At 34.6% G+C, this 20,564-nt stretch overlaps 1 protein-coding gene across 1 annotated transcript in view; it reads right to left on the minus strand.

Annotated features, from left to right (window-relative positions):
- The window catches only part of ME1 (malic enzyme 1, NADP(+)-dependent, cytosolic), a 127,168-nt gene that overhangs the window by 30,360 nt on the left and 76,244 nt on the right, over positions 1 to 20,564 (minus strand). The gene's annotated exons all lie outside the window — the stretch shown is intronic.

Here is a 20,564-nt window from a genome sequence, read left to right on the forward strand (position 1 = left end):
CTTCAAAAGAAATACCATTTTAGTTCAAGTAAAATAGAAAATTCCCCTGTAAACAAACAATAGCTAATAAAATATGAGGAACAGAAAGCTAATGCTGTAAAAGTCCTACTGCATAAATCTTAATTCTGAAATATTCTCTCCTCCAAGCCCTGTCTTCCATCTTTCCCACTGACACTGGCTCAAAATCTGCTTTTCATTCTGGCCCTTCTATCTCTTCGAACTCAGTCTTTCTAGCTTTGCCTCTGATGCCAGAGTTATTTCAACACTGCCTCTCTTCCTAAACTCCTCTTTTGCCTGTTGTTCTCTCCCTCTCCCACACAAATAATTCCCTCAATCCTCTTAGCACATAAATCCCTGTTATTGAGTCCAGCCAATATTCATTTCATCACTTACTGGTCCACACACATGATCCCAAAGCAACTTTAACAAATCTATTTTACTCCACTTGTCCCACAAGCACTCAATCTCCTACTAGTCACCACCTCACCAGATAAATGTTATCCAGACAGAACTGAGCTCTCCACATCTGATTAGTCTACCAATCTATCCATGTAAAAAAACACACTACCCTATTTTAATTACCATAGCTTTTAAGTAACTTTATAATTTCACTTCTTTTCTTCTTCTACTTCTAGGAAATATTCTTGCTTTCTGTTTCTAACCTTTTATGGACCTGACTGCTTTACCCCTCAGTTTTGATGTCTCCCTTTCTACCAGCTTCAGGACTATCTAAATTTAAAATAATATAACATCCTCGGCTAGACAAAACCAACCTGTCTTCCCCTCCAAATCTCTCAGATGAGAAAGCAAAGAACCACCTAATTTCTCAGTTCTTGTCACTATTACACCTAAAACTCAAAGATAGTCTCAAAACACCATCCCTGACATCACACACAGATGATACACTCCCTTTCTATTGATGCAAGTTAGTTTTCTTCCATTGTGTGTGTGTTTTTTTTTAATGTATTAGTATATTTGCCCTAAAGGACTATCATTTTTTAGCAACTATAAAATTCATGGGCAAAAACTGGCATTTAAATATTTATTTGCACTAGTTTTATTATTAGTGAGGCTTAGCATCTTTTTCTATGGCTCTTGGTCATTTTGTAATTATTTTCTGTAAGACTGTATATCCCTTGGTTAATTTTTCAATTCTTATGACCTTTGTCTCAGATAATTCATAAAAACTACATCAAGGATAGTAACTTTCTGTCCTATGTGCTGTGTACGGCTTCCCTACTCTAGCACACTGTGCTGCTGATCAGATAGTGTTTTCTTCACTTGCACAAAAGCACTGCTAAAATATTACATGGTCAGACCCTTTAAACTTTTTGTTTATAGTTTCTGTACTTGAGTTGGTATACTTCCTGCCATGAATGCACTGTTTTCTGCACATATAGTTACCTTAATCATAATAAAAAACTTCAATATTTTGGTAAGTATTGAAAATAATTAACCTCTATATCAGCTAATTTTTTTTAGTGTTTGATAAAATATTTTTAAGATAATTCAAAATTTGTTTTTTATATAATCCCCTCAAGTGTACAGCATCAATTATTTAATAGTACACCCCTTAATTTCCTATAATACATTATATTCTGGCATATAGTTGGTAACAGAAACAGAGCTTTTCTCTTATATTCCACTACTGCTGTAGTCATTGAGGATGTATTCACTTGTAAGTAATGTGTGTATGTATATCAATGTGTGTACATGCACTTGTTCTCAATCCGTGCGGCAGGCATCTTGGTAATCTCATCATAGAGATGAGAGGAGATGTTGGTACTGCTTGGTAATGATAGTCTTATTGTGATTAGTCCATTACTTTATCTAAAAACATGACTCTATTTCAATGACCGTGGTTTTTAAATAACTTCAATATTTAGTAATTTATCTTTCATTGTTCTGTTTAAGTATCTGCTTGCTCTGACAGTGGTATTAAAATTAAGCTCTGGAGTTAAGAGCTCCTGGGGTGAAATCCTGTCCTGTTCTTTTATTCTGTGTACTTAACTGTTCTGTGCCTCTGTTTCTCCAACAGGAGAAATGAGAATAGTAATGGCATATTACCAGAAATTAGAATTCAGGATTAAATGAAGAGATGACTGTAAGTGTTCAGTGTGTACAGACTGGCACACACTGAAATCACTAACTTTTTAAGAATTATTTAGTAGCAACAACAGAAATCATAGATTGAAATAATGTCTTTAAAATAATGTCTTCAAGCTTCTGTACAGCAAAAGAGTCATTACTAAAAACAAACAGAAAGATCACTAATTGGGAAAACATTTTCTCACACAAAAGTAGCGATAAAGGACTGATCACAATATACGGAGAACTGATGAAACTCAACAAAAATAAAGTAAACAACCCCATCAAAAAATGGGCAGTAGAGCTAAAAAGACACTTCTCCAAAGAGGAAATGCAGATGGCCAACAGGCACATGGAAAAATGTTCAACATCACTCGTAATAAGGGAGATGCAAATTAAAACCACAATGAGATACCAACTCACCCCGGTGAGAATGGCACATCTTCAAACAACTAGCAACAACAAGTGTTGGCGAGGATGTGGAGAAAAAGGAACTCTCCTGCATTGCTGGTGGGAATGCAAACTAGTACAACCACTATGGAAAACTGTTTGGAGGTTCCTCAAACTGCTAAACATGGAGCTTCCATACGACCCAGCAATCCCACTCCTAGGTATCTATCCAAAAGACACAAAAACACTGATTGAAAAAGATCACTTGTACCCCCATGTTTATTGCTGCTTTATTTACAATTGGAAAAACATGGAAGCAGCCCAAATGCCCAAAAGTAGATGACTGGATTAGAAAGATGTGGTACATATATAAAATGGAATATTACTCAGCAACCAAAAAAGAGAAACACATGTCTTTTGCAGCAACTTGGATGGAGCTGGAAAAGATCATGCTTAGTGAGATAAGCCAGAAAGAGAAAGAAAAATACCGATGGTTTCACTCATAGCAGGAGTATAATGGACTAGGCAAGAAAATAACAAAAATAATGAACAACCATATACCAGAGACATTCTGTGGGGGCAGAGTGGGGAATGGGATCAAAAATGGGGGGGGGGTAAGGGAGGGAAATGCACGGATCTATGGTGGTGGCACAGGGGTGATTTGGTGATGGGAAACCCTGGGGATTACAATCGAGATGGGAAAAAAAAGTGTGCAAAATGATGTAAAAATAAACTTTGTAATAAAAATAAATAAATAAATAAAAAATAAAATAAAATAAAATAATGTCTTCAAAGCTTGTTACAAATAAATTGATACAAAGTCATCTTTAGATAAATAAAACCAAAGACTTGAGCTAAAGTAACTTCTAAAGGATGTATTTCAGAAATAAGATGATCCCAGAAAAAAGTTTGTGCAATAAAACAGTAAAATGTAAGCAAATGCAAGTAAATTTTATCCCTACAAAATAGTACTGATAGATAAGAAAGACTACTTCTGATAGGACAGTGAGGAGGCTGGCAAATCTCTTTAAACACCAGCAATATAGCAGAACAAATCCTTCAAAACACCCATTTCATTGCTCTGGAAATCAACACAAGGCAAAAGAAATAAAAATGTGAAAGCACATTGGAGAGAACATTGTATTCTTATGCTCCTTGTATATATGATGCCATTCTAGCAAACTCTTTAGCTGGCTTCATTTAAAATTACCAGAGGACATTTCCATGGTTATAAATGAGAATTATTTTGAAGCCTTAGCAGAGAAGCAAACTTTGTAGTAGCAACTGTTTACCCCAAACACAAGTATCAGTCAAGAATCACCTAGTGCTTGTGATGGCTCCTTCCCCACTTCTCTGGGTTCTAAGCAGGCCTTTAGAAAGGAAAGGCTGCATGATTTTACACAATTCCTGAATTTGGTTTGCTCCTAACATGTCATGTGTTGGCAGGTCTAGCAACATCAGATGATCTGTCATTATGTTCAGAAGTAACAGAATCTGTGGTCTCAGTATATGATGAGGATTCAGAGACTTCTCCATTCTATTTTGGTATCTACTGTTTACTTGGTCCTATGGTTTGGGACTTGTTACAATTTCCCCATGGTATAAGTGAGGTTCCCACAATATGGTTTGCCTTCAGTGTGTAGGACACAATGACACAATGTGGTCAGAATATAAATTTATAATGTTTTCTAAATGAAATCTTGGTCTAAACATAGGTAGTAAGATGATTCACAACATACCTTAACATTTACCAAAATTAATTTTAGAAGTAACCCCTGAAGAACACTGCATATCAGTTTTAATTCCATGACTTTCCTCTACCTGGTAGTTAAATCTGACTTTACGTCTAAAGATTGAGAAAGAAGCATTCTGAATTTATTTTGTGATGAATGTGTGACAAGCAGCTTGCATCATATAATAAAAAAAAACATGTAAGGGATATTTTGTTCCAGACTGAACCAGCCTTGTCACTATGAAATTATAAGAAGTAAAACACAAAGAAGTAAAGCCAAGTCAATTTTACATAACTATGAGAATAACCTACTATTTTATGATCAAAATAACACATAAAATAGTGGGTGTGAATGGTTTTAAAAGTTAACCAAAATACCACCCATAAAATTAACATGTGAAAACTGCAGGGGATGTTTTCTTGTGGCAGCAGACAAAAACTTCTTTTACTGTGACTAATCGCTACTCTAGCATGTTAATTGTGTCCCACACATTATAGGGATTATCTTGTTTAATTCCTTAAGCCCCCCACTGAAGAAGGTACTGCTATTAATCATTTTACAAATGGAAATACTGGACCTCAGAGACATTGACAACTATGGCTGCATTCACACTACTAGTAAATATAAGTGTCTTGACAAAACTACAGCATCAATGGTTTTAACTACTTTATACACCAGCTCTCAGAGCACTAATATCATGACCAAGAAAAAGAAGTAAGCCATGTATTTACAAATAAAAGAATTGTACTGATATAATAACACAGTTATAATTTTATCATAAAAATAATGAGATAGCATTTGCATTCATTCCACATGCTAGGAACATTAATAAGTATAAGAATAGATAAGGTTATAAACCAATAGTAATTGATACAACCAAGTCAATAAAATAAATTCTGATGTTAGTAAAATGATTTTTTTTCTTTTTTTAGGATTCATAACATACATGCCACTATGCAGTATTCAAGATCCAAAATACTTTAGTTCTTATGGTACCTTAGAAATAATTTATTATGAATTACTCATTTTTAATAATGTAACTAAGACCTCGGGGTGCTTAAAGAATTAAATGGCAAAGAAGAATCAAGGGGCCCTCCCTGGTGGCGCAGTGAGTTAAAGCACAGCACTAAGAAGCTAAAGCCACTTCTGCATGAGTTCGATCCCCACCTGCCCCGGAGGTGATCCACATGGCTGGCAGACCTCTCCAGATCCACCCACTGCTCCCCTCAGCAGTGTACTTCATCACTGGGCCTGTTCTGCTCCCCACTCTGTCTCTGGTGAATTCTCTCACTGCCCCTGTACCTCTGGCCTGTACCCCAGTTCTGTATGAATAAATAAATTTTTAATTAAAAAAAAGGAGAATCATGAATCTTGACCTTAAAATGCTTATCAAATCTTACTAGAAAGACAAAGGATAAAAGCAAAAAAAAAAAAAAAAAAGAGAGAGAGAGAGATTTCAATTAAAAGCAAAATAAATTGCACACAGAAAGCACTACAGAGTTTAGGAAAGACAACAAGGTAGGGTAACAAGTAAAGACTTATATTGGGCACTTGGGTAGGATTCAAATAAGGAGAGGGGTAGAGGAAAAAAATAAAAGAGATTTTAAAGTTTGTGCTCTAGGATACTCAGAAAAGAATTTTATATTAATATTGCATACTAGCTTTCAGATTAAGTATAGTCTTAAATGCCAGGATAGGTAGCTTGATGTTGACTCAAGTTCTCTTGGAAAGAACCATTCAGATTTAATTATTTCCCTTTTCAAGTTTGTATATATATTTTAGGAACTCAGATCATCTTTAGATGAATGACACATTTTAAGCATATATCTCTGTTGCTGATCTTTCAAAGAAATTCCAACTCTCCCCACCCCCAAATGACCATAAGATAGACTTGCAAAAGTGTCACCTTTATGAATCTTTATTCTTTAAATAAGGGATAAAATTTTAAGATAATACTTTCATATGCTGTCAACCATTCTTATTCAGTAATAAATTTCTGCAAAAGCATCTACAATATAGGAAGTTACAACCCTCTATATAAAGGACAGTCAATGAATCACAAACAAAATAAGAATTGTTCTGCTTGGGTATTGACTTGCCTCTCAAAAAAGTAACACTTTGTGAATTCCTTAAAATTCAACGAATTCTAAAGCACATTTATAACTACTTTATATTTATTTTATATACTTTGGTAAAAATTGTCAAAATTTTTTCTTGCCTCTAAAGTCATTGAATTGTTTTCCCTTATAGTGTCCTAGAAATTCTGAAATTTTCCTTGCAAATCTTATATCCAAGCTTCACAATTTCTAGCACTGACACTACCAATGTGAAAACACTGTAATAATTTTGTATCTGCCTTTAACATTTGATCTTATTAGTCAATGTTTTATGTCTTCTATTAATATACTTTCTTATTAATTGCCACACTTTCTATTCTATCTGAATTCAAATTCAGTCTTTTGGACCACATAACTGCTATAGTACTACAACCCCCTGATTAGTCTCCAAGTTTTTGTTTTATTTTTCACTGATAAAAATTTACTCACTAAAAATTTAATCTCACTATTTCAAAACAGGTTATTTGAAATAAGATCTGCTATTGTTAAAAAGAAACCTATCCTTCCTTCCTTTCTTTATTCAATTATCATGCTGAGTACATATAAGAGGGTAGATATTATAATAGATGTTGGCAACACATTCTTACTCTCACAGGGCTTATTGGAATGTGGAGGATATAATAAATTGGAGACTATAATATAAACTGCTATCATAGAGGAATTCCTGGATGTCAAAACACAGAAAGGATATTTACTCACAGTTAGGAAAGACTTTCTAGAGGAAGCTAAAGCCTGAAGGTTAAGTAAGAATTTTCTAAGTTAAGAGGAAGGGGAAGATTTTTTGAGGCAAAGGGGAACATGCTCACAGGCCAAGAGTTACAAAGACATATTCCAGGATAGGAAGCAAATTAATATGACTGAATCACAGGATTTAAAGGAAAAAAGATAAGAATTCAGGCTAAAGAGTGCTAGATTATATAGACCCTCTAATACATGTTAAGGAGTTTGTGTTCAGTCCTAAATCAGAACGTTATACAGGAGTATGACAAGATCAAATTGCATTTTAGACTAAGAGGGTGGTCCAGGGTGAAGAGTGGATTAAAGATAGGCCTAGATATATTGTAGAAAGTTTACTTAGATGGCTGCTATAACCACCAGGCCTGTATATGGAAGTAAGGGAATAGGGTTCATGAGATATTTAGGAGTAAGTATTAGAAATATTAGCTGAAAAGATGTAGTAGATAGTAAGAGGAGGAAATCAAGGATGAATTCTAGGTTTCTAGCTTGAACTACTGAGTAGTAAATGGATTGTGCTAAAAAATAAGGAACCTCACGAGAAGAAGTAGATTTGGTCAGGAAGATCCTAAGTTCTGCTTTGAATATCCTGCTTTTGAAATTGCCTTAAGACACACAGTTCACATGAATAGTTATTATGAGAAAGTAAATAGTTATCATGGAAATTAAGATGACTAAATTTTTTTTAGAATTTAGTACTTACAGGTGAAGATAAAGCCCATGACATAGCCAAGAGAGATATCTACAGTGATGTGAAAGTAAAGGACATTAAAAATTAAGCTTTTAGGGAAAAGGTCGAAATACAAAAATTTATATATACATGAAAATGAAAGTGGGTTGCCAGCAAGATTTCAAAAATAGGAAAAGTAGCTAAGAAATTGGGATAATATAGAGATATGATAAACCTAATTGATCTAAGAATCTAGTAAATGATGGAATAAGATGTTTACCTAAGGGTAGAGTATTAATTTGAAAAACAGAAGGGAGAAGCTAGAGGTTACCTCCCACACAGCACTGTGTGGACCAATAAGCATTACTCTATGAGGACACTACAGCTAAAGAGGAGATCACAAATGAAAATAGTGTTTTAGTAAAGTAAGGAGGTAAAGGGCATATCCAATTAGGGAATGAGATGTAAAGGAGTATATTATTAAAAGAATGGGTTTCCAAAAGCATAATGCAAAGGTTTGAGAGGAAACAAGAGTGTTGAGATTTCAGTTTAGGGGAGATAAAACACAAAACATTAAGTATGAGAAAGCATGAAATATGTGAGAGAGCATATAGAAATAGGTAAGTCACATTATTTTCACAGGTGACCAAGTATAAAAATATGATGCGAGATCTATGATTTCTATCTAGAGGCCACCTCATGGACCTCAAAAACCTGAGTTGGGGAAGAATGGTATATGGAAGTTGAGGAGGTTATTATGGTGTCATGAGTTCAACATGTTATTGTCTTTTGACAATGCATCCAAATTGTACCTTTTTCATACTCAGAATACAAATTTATATATATATATATATATATAAACATAACCTTAAAAATGCCTATATAGGGCCCTTCCTGGTGGCGCAGCGGGTTAAAACACTGCACTAAGAAGCTGAAACCACTTCCGCATTAGTTCGATTCCCGCCTGCCCCGGAGGAGACCACATGGCGTGGCAGACCTCTCCTGACCCGCCCACTGCTCCCCTCAGCAGTGTACTTCGTCGATCTGCCTGTTCTGCTCCCACTCTGTCTCTGGTGAATCCTCTCACCCTCCACATCTCTGGCCTGTACCCCAGTTCTGTATGAATAAATAAATAAATATTTTTTAAAAAATGCCTATATAAAATTTATCTGCAAAATTACCATATAATCCAAGATCTCCTAAATATGTTTCAGTATCTTGCCTGCAACCTCAATCATGTCATTGACTTCTGTAGGTCATGTCATTGACTTCTGTAGGTTGAATCATTAAATATGTCTATATCTTCTATCAATTTGGTCTTGATCAAATTGTTCATATGTAAAAGTCAACAATTTCCATAAAACAGTAGGATTTTCTGAGCAGCAAAGAGACTGTCTTTTTGTTGTAGATTAATCAGAGTCAAAATTCTCAAACTAGAAAGGTCTGTGGAGACCATTCAGAAACAAGTAATGTCCAGAAAGATTAAATAACAACTAAGGTTTCAGACGTAGACAGTCATATGAGTAAGTACTGCCATCTCTGGGAAAAGTTGGAAATGCCAAGTACAATGGCCACTTATCATGCTGGTAGACTTTTTTAATGCAGGAAAAAATACCTTATTTCAGACTGTAAAAAAACAGAAATTTGTCAGATTTTATATATTTGAGTGAAATGAATATTGCCATTCAAGGTGTCTTTCATACTATGTATTTACCCGATGATGCTGCAACTACTCAACTACTTTCAAAGCAAAGTTAAATCACTTTCATCACTTTATAGTCCTACTTCATAAGTAATTTCTTCCCTCTTTTTAAACTAGCAATAATGGACTTTAACATATACTTTATAAAATATAACTAGAGACAAAAGAACAAGACTATTTCAATAATCATTACGAAAGGGTTTTTTTTTTCAATGCCAACATTGTACTATTTAATAGAATTGTCATTGGTTTTCAAGATAATCTCCATACTATATCACACCTGTGATAATAGCAACAAGAAGAAACAATTGCTGATGAGGATGTGGAGAAAGGGAAGCTTCTTACACTGCTGGTGGGAATGAAAACTGGCCTAGCCACTATGGGAACTAGTCTGGAAGTATCTCAAAACATTACACTTGCACCTGCCATTTGACCCAATAATTCCACTTCTTGGCATCCACCTAAAAATTTTAAAAACACTCATTTGAAAGGAAACTTACACTCCATGTTTACTGCAGCAGTATTTACTGTAACTCAGCTATGGAACTAAGTGTCCCAAACGGGTCAGTGTATCAAGAAGATGTACTATATATACATAGTGGTATACTACTAGCAACCAAAGAAGGTAAATCATGCAACTGATGACAACATGGAGGGAGCTTGAAAGGATAATACAAAGTGAAGTAGGTCAGAAAAGGAAAGATAAATACTTGATTATGTCACTAATATGCCAAAGATAAAATGACTAAGTTAATAGTCCCATAAAGATAAGCTGAAATACTAATCCTTGATTGCTGACTAGAAAACTAAAACACTGAGAGGGGAGGGATAGAGGAAGGTAAGGAAGAAATTAGGAAGGATGCACATGCCTATGGTGGTGGAATATGGGTGAGCTGGAGGTGCTTATACTATGTTTATAACACCTGACATGGGTAACCCAATATCACCTCAATGAAAAGTAAATAAAATAATAAAAAAAGAGAGAGAGAGTCTTCAAAAAGGCTTCCCAAAAATACTATGAACAGTAACCAAGAGTTCCAGGGAATTACCTGAAAAAAGGTAACATTCAGATCTGTTTTTTTAAAAATTCACACTATTTTATAGTGTAACTTCAAAATCTAATAAGAAAAAAGGACTTTGCAGACATAACTACTTAAAATAAAAAACCTTGAAAAATAATATCCATTTTTATGCCAGTGAGTGACAAAAATGTGTGTAGATTGCTTAAGAAAAATCTGAGAACTGTACATTTATAAATAACTGAAGGCACCAATCCAATCTAAATTACAAATATGGCCTCTGGCACAACCATCTGGAATAATGTCAAACTTAAACACTTTTCTTCTTCTATAACCAATGCCCACCTACCAATAATGTGCCCTGAATTTATATGTATTCAAAATTCCATATTAATAGTGCTTTTTATAAGCCAAAATATCATGTTCCCTGCTTTATACATATAAAAGAAGGTATTCTTCCAACAAACTAGAAGCCTCACGTATTCAACGGTGTTAAAAGTCATTAAGGTCAAACTGCTTTAAGACTTTCTATTGGCACTTATGCAGGTGTGTATAGGACAATGGTTTTTTGCCCTTAAAAGATGCTCAGTAATTAGCTGAACTAAAATTAGAATTCTTTTGCAGAGTCCCAACTTAATGCTGAAAATTTCTTAGGGACAAAATATAAAAACTACTTTTACCTTTTTTTGTATTAAAACATTTTTAAATGTTTCTACTATCTTTTTTTAAATTAGTTAGTAGATTTCAGAATAATTTTCAAGACTAACTGCCAAAATGACAGTTCCAGAATCTGATCAACCAAAGCTGTATGTAATAGAAGGCTTGATTTAAGTGAGTTTATTGAGTTTACCACCACAGGGGTGTGTGGAAGTTTGATGATTTACCACTTGTAAACTAATACTTTGAATCTAATATAAGCCAAGAAAAGTAATTTCTGTGCCTAAAACAATACTTGCTGAAAAGAACACTTATGGTGAAGTTAACAATTAAATGGACTTAGAATCTGATTACCTTGAATTTAAATTTTCCTATGTCAATTACAAATTGAGTCTTTTGGGTCACATTCTCAATCTTCCTACTACCCTTTTGAGAACTTTTGCAATTCTAAACCAATAAAAAGAATTGGATAAATATCCTCAGTGGAGGTCAGATTAATAACCTAGGCCCTCTGTTACCAAGCAAAATATTCCAAGTTTTGAAAAAGTGTGACCCTATTACCAACCTGATTAAAATAAGGAAATAAAGTCTGATAATTTTGCTATTGTGGAGTCCAGATGGAGAACAGGGGTTAACTTTTGCAATTAGAGATTTATGAATAGAACCACAGTTGTTAGTAAGGCAGGAATAAATATGGCAAGCTGTATCTATTCTGCTTTATCTAGACAGGAATATTTTAATCCACCCTTTTTCCATGGATGTGCAAGAAATAATAATCTCTTTAAAATTATAAATGCAGATCATTTTGTAGGAATAGTAGAGTTCCATTCTCACATGTGAACAACAGACTTATAAAATAAGGTCAAGAGAATTCTAAGTCAATTGCTCACCTTCTCTCTCTATATGTATTTACATATATATTGATATGTGTATATGCAATATACTTCACTGTTGATAATCCATTGGAGAATATTTGGGGAACAGGACACAGATATATACTTGACAAGCATTATAATAAGCCAAGAGTTCCAATATTTGCCTCAAACAGACTAGCTGACTGCTTCAAAGACTACATTAATCTTTTTTGTTTCATACTCTGCCAAAGGTGGAATTTTCTTTGGATATGAAAATGTACCTGCAAAATCTAAATTTTGAACAATAAATACAAAAATCTATAAAATCTACTAGGTAAACGAAAAGGAGACTGCAATAGTTTTATGTTAAACTAAAACATTTTTTGTGCCTTGTTTTCTTTAAAGTCAATTTTAATGACATGTATTACATGCAATAAAAACCACCCATTGAATGCACAATCTGACTACATTTGATAGAAGTGTACTGTAGGGTGACCTTCTCTTTAAGTAAGACACAGAGTATTCACAACATCCCAACAAACTCTCTTGTGGCCCATTGTAACCAACCCCTAGTGGAACAGTAGCCACAGACAACCACAGATATGCTTTCTTTCACTACAAATTCTATTTATCTTCCCTAGTTTTTCTAATAAATTGTATAATTTAAGTGAAACCTTTTGTATTTGGCTTTTAATGTTTGACATAATTTTTTGAGTTTCATCCATGTTGCTACCTAACTCAGTAGTTAATTTCTTTGCAGAATAGTATTACATCATGTCCCTGTACCACAACCGGGAAATGCTATGACATTTGGGTAGATTTCAGTTTCAAGAAGCCACAAATAAAGCTCCTGACAAGATTTATAAGTTTTAATTTCTCTTTTAAAAATATGAACAAGGAATGGAATTGCCTGATATTATGATGGGTAGAGACCGAGCAGGAGATGGAACTGCATGGCAGTATGGTAGGTATATAAAAATGCCTCAGTTTTCCAAAGTGGTTCTGCCATTTATACAATCTCACCAACAATGTTAAGAATTCCTGTGGTTGCAAATCTTCAGCAACACTTGCTACCATCAGTTTTTTGTTTTTTTTTGTTTGTTTGTTTGTTTGTGTGTTTGTTTGTTTTAAACACAGGCTATCTACTGGGCGTGTCATGTATCTCATTGTGATCTCAACCTGCCTTTCTCTGATGTCTAATGAACTAACATGTGCTTAATGATTATTGTGAAGTGTTGCTTCAAACCCTTTTCCACTTAAAAACAGATTATACTTGAAGTGAAGGAGTTTTTAAATTATACAGACACAAATGGTTCACTAGATACTTGTTTTCCAACTACTTTTCCCAATTTTGAGCTCCCTTGTAATTTCTTTAACAGTGTCTCTAGCAGACCATAAGTTCTTAATTTTGTTGAAGTCAATTACAATTATTTTCTTTTATGACTTCTGTTTTCTGTAAGAAATGTTTGCCAAACTCAAGAGCAAATAGATTTTTCTCGTGAAAGTTTTTCCAGTTTTAGCTTCACATTATATCTATGATCTCTTTTGAGTTAAGTTTTATAGGTTAAGCATAAAATAATGATTAAGGTTCTATTTATCACTGTGGGAATTTAATTGTTTCAAGACTGTTTCTTGAAAGAACTATCCTACCCCACCTTGGCATTTTGTCTAGGGTTGACTCACCATATACACATGGGTCTACTTCTCAATTTTCTATTCTTTCCTATTGATCTATTCTGTTTCATCATTCTGTTGCCTCCTGTGAGTAGCACAATATGTCTTAAGAATTAAGAAACATAAGTCTTCTAACTTTATTCTTGTTTTTCAAAATATTTGAGCTGCTCTCAGACCTTTTGATTTCCAGATTCATGGTGAATCATCTTGCTAGTTTCTATAAAATGCCCTTTCATGTTAGTACTTTTTTTTTGTTGGGTCCTTTGCCTGGACAGACCTCCCCACCTCCCCCACAGAATCATATGCACACTGTTGTGTGGAAACAAAGAATGAGCCATGGGTGCTGGAACAGAAAAACAGGAGGCAGGAAGTGTTCCTGCCTTGTGTTTGCTACCTTGTGTTCTTTGACCCCCATGTTATTGTCGCATGTTATTGATGCACTTGCTGAGAGCTTCCGCCTACCCCCAGCCCCAGGCTCCATGCTGAAGGGTATAAATAGGGAAGGAGAGAAGAATAAGGTGCCTTTGCTTGCTGACCAAGAAGTGTGTGTTTAATCCTGACGTCCTTCGCTCAGACCATCTCTGCTGTCGTGCTGGCGCGGCATTTTTAAAAATGGATTTATTTACATTTTTGTGTGACAAAACCTTTTAATAAAGGATTTCAGTGAAATTATACTGAGCTTCCTTGAACACATTATTTGAATTTGTAGATTGTATACTGCATGTGAAAGTGATTTTCATATGTACACCCACTGCTTCACTACTTAAGTATCCACATGTACAATTTGAGAAAACATACTAACCATAGGGAAAAGCAGTAGAGAATAATATTAATTAATATCCATTTGCTCTCTATGCAATTTTATAAAATGTTAACATTATTCCACATTTATTTCAGGCTAAAAAGGTCACCAATTGCTTCAGTCCTACTCTGCCCCACTTGATCTCCTTTCCCTCAAATAAATAACTACTCTCATAAGCTTGGTGTTTATCATTCCCATACATGTTATACTTTTATTACATATGGATGTGTGTATCCAAGAAGCAAACAGAACATTGCTCTTAAGATTTATATACATGAGTAACTACACATATATCTCAAGGGTATTGAATGGCATCTGATCCTGATAAAATGACAGCATGGTGCTATTTTTAAGGGATGAGGCTCATTTTGCAATTTTTTTCCTCAAATTCATGATTCACAGATGTAGCCATGTGGACACATGAAGCACTGGCTCATTTAACTTTTATAGACTATACAATATTGCATGCAACATATATCAATTTCACTTATGAATATTAGGATTATTGTTAATTTCACATTCTACAAACAATCCTGATGAAAAATGTCCACACAAAACTCCTTATAAGACATGCAAGTGCTGGGTGCAAGCCCGTTGAAGCTATTTATAATCTTACCTATTTTGCTAAACTATTCTGTGAATTTTTACTCCTGCATGCAGTGTGCAAATTCACCCATGTACTTGCCATGGCCAGATTTAAACATGTTTGCCTATCTGATAGCCGTGAGGTGGTATTTAAGATCTCTGAAATGGCAGTGTGAGGAAGCCATGGAAATGTGCTGTTGGGATTTTCTTTTAAGAAACAACTTGTTAAACAGTTAAGAGAACTGCCCCCAGTCACAATACTTTAAAATACTGTAGCATTCCACCCAAGGCCACGTTCTTTCCAGGGAGTCCCCATCCAATTACTAAGCACAACAAATATACAAGGGCCTGGACATTTCTATTCAATGTGGAACTCATCTAACAAGTAATCTTTGCTCTGGAGCTCCCCATTGGGTTGGCCGAGAATTTGTTAAGATTATATATATTACAGTCTGAGGCTCTCTCTCTCTCTCTCTCTCTAGTTCTGCTTCCCAGATGTGCAGTATGGTCTGAGAAACTCCGCTGCCCAATCATTCTCCCTCCTTGTCAAGACCCCAACACACTTCTTATATTTTTACTCCATTTCAGGAATGGCTTTGATGGAAAACTTAAATTGATGTCATGAGTGAGAAAATAAAATCTAATCATGTTTAGATTTGAGTCCCTGCTAAACTTCTTATTCCCTCTGCATGTTAGGCAGTTCATTTATTTTCACTAGCCCCCAGTTTCCTCAAGTTCAAAATGGGAATAACAACAGCATCTACATCAAGGATTGAGAGATTAATGTAATGTAAACTCTTGAAGCAAGATGTGGCATACAATAAGCACTCGATAAACGTTAGCCATTATTGCCTAATGTGAATTCCTTATTTATTACAAGAGTTGTAATTAAGTTTGGGGATATTTAAATCCATGATTGAGTAAACAATGACTGAGAATACTGAGTGGTCCTTTCCTGAGATATGTGTTTATATTTAAAGAGGTGTTACTTAAATCCATGATTGAGTAAACAATGACTGAGAATACCGAGTGGTCCTTTCCTGAGATATGTGTTTATATTTAGAGAGGTGTTACTGTCGCATATAGATGAAGACAGACAGTATGGTCTCAAAATACTCAGTGGTAATTAATAGTTTCAGTTCTACTATCTTTTTTGGTCATTATATGTTCTAAAATTTATTCTTGCATCATTTGTATCTTGACTATGTGCTTTGTTTTTACTTACAACAAATTATATATGCAAGTAAAATAAAGGACTACCCTGAGTGTAACACTTTAGAAATATTCTTGGAAGGCTTTGATCAAATACCTTTTCTACCATAAAAGAGTGGCAAAATTTTAGATATCAGTTTATGAATCTTGAGACTGCTTTATTAGTTTATAGTAGGGAGGTATAAAAATTAGTCAAACTATCAAAAAAATCTTTCCAAGATAATGCAAAAGCCAAATAGAGCTAGTACTTGTTTCGGTGACTTTTTCCCAGTGAAATCACTTTCTCAGAAGTATCCAATAGTTTTCCATTCTTTCATCAATAATTTTCTAAAATTTAGACTTACACATTAAAATTAATCTATATATCAAGAAAAAAGTTCAACAACTAAAGTAGTATTCTTGCACTGCTGTCTTAGAAAACAAATTATTAGAAAATTTGGAAGAATATTAAGTCTTAAGAATGATGTAGATAAATGTTTATTATGAGATTCCATTCCCTATCTTCAGCTTTAAAACTAGGAACTTGGCCAGAGACAAACTTCTGAAATAAATAAATGCTTGTAAAAATAAAAGTATACATTAAATTTCTGAAATATATTTCCTGCCTCATTCCAAAATTCTGTATTTCTCCATAGCAAGAAAAATAACCTTTGTATTTTTCCAAAGTCCCATATGAAATCTATAGCCAGAGGTCTAGGTTGGCAGATCTCTGTAATGCATTCGTGCAAATAGATCATATATTCCTATCATTAATCCTCCAAATGAAAAGGAAAACCGAGAAAGTGCATCAAAAATGGTGCTGGGTCAAGTGGTAACAGAAAAAGGTATATGATTATCATATACCATACATGAATTGATGTGCATAACAAATGTATATATGATGAGGTGTAGTTCTCATCATCTGCTTTTATATACTATAATTTATCTTCTAAATTGCCACTCTTCAATACATTTTTTAGTTAGCTAAACTCCACAATAGATTGGTTCTAGATTTCTGGCTAAATGATCAAAATCCCTCTTCTCCCTAAAACCCCTCAAAATAAAAATTTAAAAAGCTTTATATTTATGTAGGGCAATCCTATTTAATCATTACACTTCCCTCTGGACAAGCTAATCACCAATCCCTCCAGTGATTAGAAATAGCTGAGGTTTCTCAGAACTATATGCTGTAATGTTAACTGGGATTTTGCAAAATAGCACTTGCCCAAATGCTTTCATAAAACATTAGATAAAAGGGGCTCTCCCTGGTGGCGCAACGGGTTAAAGCACTGCATTATGAAGCTCTCCAAAGCCACTGCAGCACGAGTTTGATCCCCAGCCAGGTAGCTGACCCACATGTCCTGGCAGACCTCTTCTGACCCTCCGCTGCTCCCCTCAGCCATGTACTTTGTCAGAGTGTCTGTTCTGCTCCCCACTCGGCCTCTGGTGAGTCCTCTCACCCACCACACCTCTGGCCTGTACCCCAGCTCTGTCAGCATAAATAAATACATCTTTAAAAAACATTAGTGAAAGGAAATAGGTTTATTCACTCACAACATTTAGGTTCTCAAAATGTAAACATTCTGCTTTCTACTGATAATCTCTGTAAAGAGGTTGCATAATATATGAAATTTATTATACTTATTTAACTAGAAAATAGTTTTCATAGCCCAAAGTGTTAAAAAAAAAAAGAACTAAAAGATTTTGTACATTCAACCAAAACTAGGTTTAAAAAAAAAAAAAGGTTCTTAGTTATTTAACAGTTTATAATAAAAAGCAAAAACAAATAAAAGTTAATTTTCATTTTATGCCAATAATTAAAATAAGATGCCATTTTTAGAGGGGAAAACTTATTTGTTTTGAGATAAAACTAGATTAAAACATTATATATAGGGCCCTCCCTGGTGGCGCAGCGGGTTAAAACACTGCATTAAGAAGCTTGAGCCACTTCCGCATGAGTTCAATTCCCACCTGCCCCGGAGGAGATCCACATGGCGTGGCAGACATCTCCTGACCCGCCCGCTGCTACCCTCAGCAGTGTACCTTTGTTTATCTGCCTGTTCTGCTCCCCACTCTGTTCCTGGTGAATCCTCTCACCCTCCGCATCTCTGGCCTGTACCCCAGATCTGTATAAATAAATAAACCTTTAAAAAAAATTATATATGATGTAGAGACATAGAACCAATCCTTCAGATATACATTACTACACCACACTCACCACCAAGGCACCCACAATCATGTACCTTAGTCCACAAGGCTCCTTCCTCACCCTGCAGCCTTCATCGTCTCCCTTTGAGAAGGGCACCAACTGTATCATCAAAACCCTTCAACATGAGTTCATTTCAATGAAGAGCAGTTTTTAGCTAGGCTAAGTAGTAAAAAACAAAATCTAACAACAAGGGCTCCATTTTTACAAGATAAGTTTTTGTAGTAATAAAATCATACATTGTACAAAAATGAAGGGTAATGTAATGAATATATTTTAATTTTTTAAAAAAATAAAAATAAATTAATAAAATAAAATACTAAAATTATCTCAAGAAAAATAAGCTTGTGATGATATTCTTATCTTGGGATCATTCACTGACTAAGTTCTTTTTTCAAAGCTAGACTTCATAAGAAGAAACTTTAAGGAGTTCAAAAAAATTCAAAGGTACTAAGACTATTTAAAGGAGGGCCTCCTTGGTGGCACAAGGGTTTCAGACTCAGCACTATGAAGCTATCCTCAACCACTGCAGTGAGTTCGATCCCAGGCCAGGAAGGTGACCACATGGTGCAGCAGTAGATCTGCCTGTTTTGTACCCCACTCTGTCTCTGGTGAGTCCCCACCCCCTGCATCTCTGGCCCACACCTTCAGTTCTTGTATGCATAAATAAGTAAATCTTTAAAACATATTTAAAAGAAGTCAAATGACAATATCTACACATATTTTCCCGAGTGCACCAACTTTTCTGTCCGAGAGGTGGCTCTGTCTAATCATAAGAGAAATAGAAATATGTGGTAGTTTGGTGCAAAAGGAGGCTGTGGATACAACTGAGTCACATGGAGGTTGCACTTGGTTTTCTGGCAATGCTAAATCATAAGCATATGTGGAGTAAAGAAGTCCCTACTTCTCTTTCTCATATAATCTGTATTAGTCACGTTGTTTTCTCATAAGGCGGTAACAATTACATTTAGTGGCTTCTGTGGCATCCAGAGAAAAAAGGGTAAGGTTTATATTTTGAACTCCCAATTTCAAATTCCCAAGAAAAAATTTTTCAATAAAAGAGAACACAGATTCAGAATGATGCTGGCTGTAAGCAAAATATCAGCTATGGGACATTCCAAATTTCCCCACATACCATGCAATAAAAGGGCAATATGGGATAGACAGGAAGCTGTAACTTCATGTAAATTTTTTCAGCTTCATAATCAGAGTATAAGACAGTTAAGGATAGTATTTAAAAATGTCAACAGTATCAAAGCAACTCAATAGACTGACGTCCTTTGAAAGAGTGATATAAATTCTGATACTACCATGAAATCCTAACAGTTTTTTTCCTGAAATATAATATGCTACCTTAGATTTCATACAGCTATTATCCAAACAAAATATTCTAAGCCTTTAAATAACAGTGCCATATTATAGATTAATATATATATATATAAACTAGAGAAGGTAAAACAAAAGATACTAGGAGACTTACATGTTATGCTTTAAAAAGATTCTATGTATCAAGGAAGCTTTGTTTCTCTTAGGGGTAACTAGAAAGGCAAAGTAGTCAGCTACTTAACTCTAGTCAGTTCCCTAAACCCTTAAGATTAGATTCACAGAACTAACACCAAAATAGAACCTTCCTCGAAAACTGAGGATACACATATTGTATTTTTACAGACTTAATCTCAGATATTTAGCATGCACATATTTAGCATATATAAAGAAAAATGATTTTATATACGTACAGAATTTATACTGATATGTATACATATTTGTAGAATCTTTACATATAGTCTAAATTGGTAAAAGTGACAATAGCTCCTCAGAATTAAGGCAAAAGATACCAAATTGTAATTATTAGTTACATTCTGAAAAAGTCATTCTTTGATAGTGAAGTATTTGTTATTTTATTTTAAAAAAGTCAGGATTTTTACAAAGCCAAGCCAGGTTAAAATCACTACCACTTTGTACAAAGATTTTAGGTCTGCTAAAAAGAATCTACTTCACATGAAGTTTCATGAAATGAAAGTTATATGACACCATCTGTGCTGTCTCAGTTAAGTCTTATTTTGCCAATTTTTTTAACTGTGCTCACAGGTGTGCCCATTTAACCTTATGTGGTTAAATGCCTGTTAGCCCCTTCATATCAA

The sequence above is a fragment of the Condylura cristata genome, unplaced genomic scaffold, assembly GCF_000260355.1.
Source record: "Condylura cristata isolate star-nosed mole 26May11 unplaced genomic scaffold, ConCri1.0 scaffold00001, whole genome shotgun sequence".
NCBI lineage: Eukaryota > Metazoa > Chordata > Mammalia > Eulipotyphla > Talpidae > Condylura > Condylura cristata.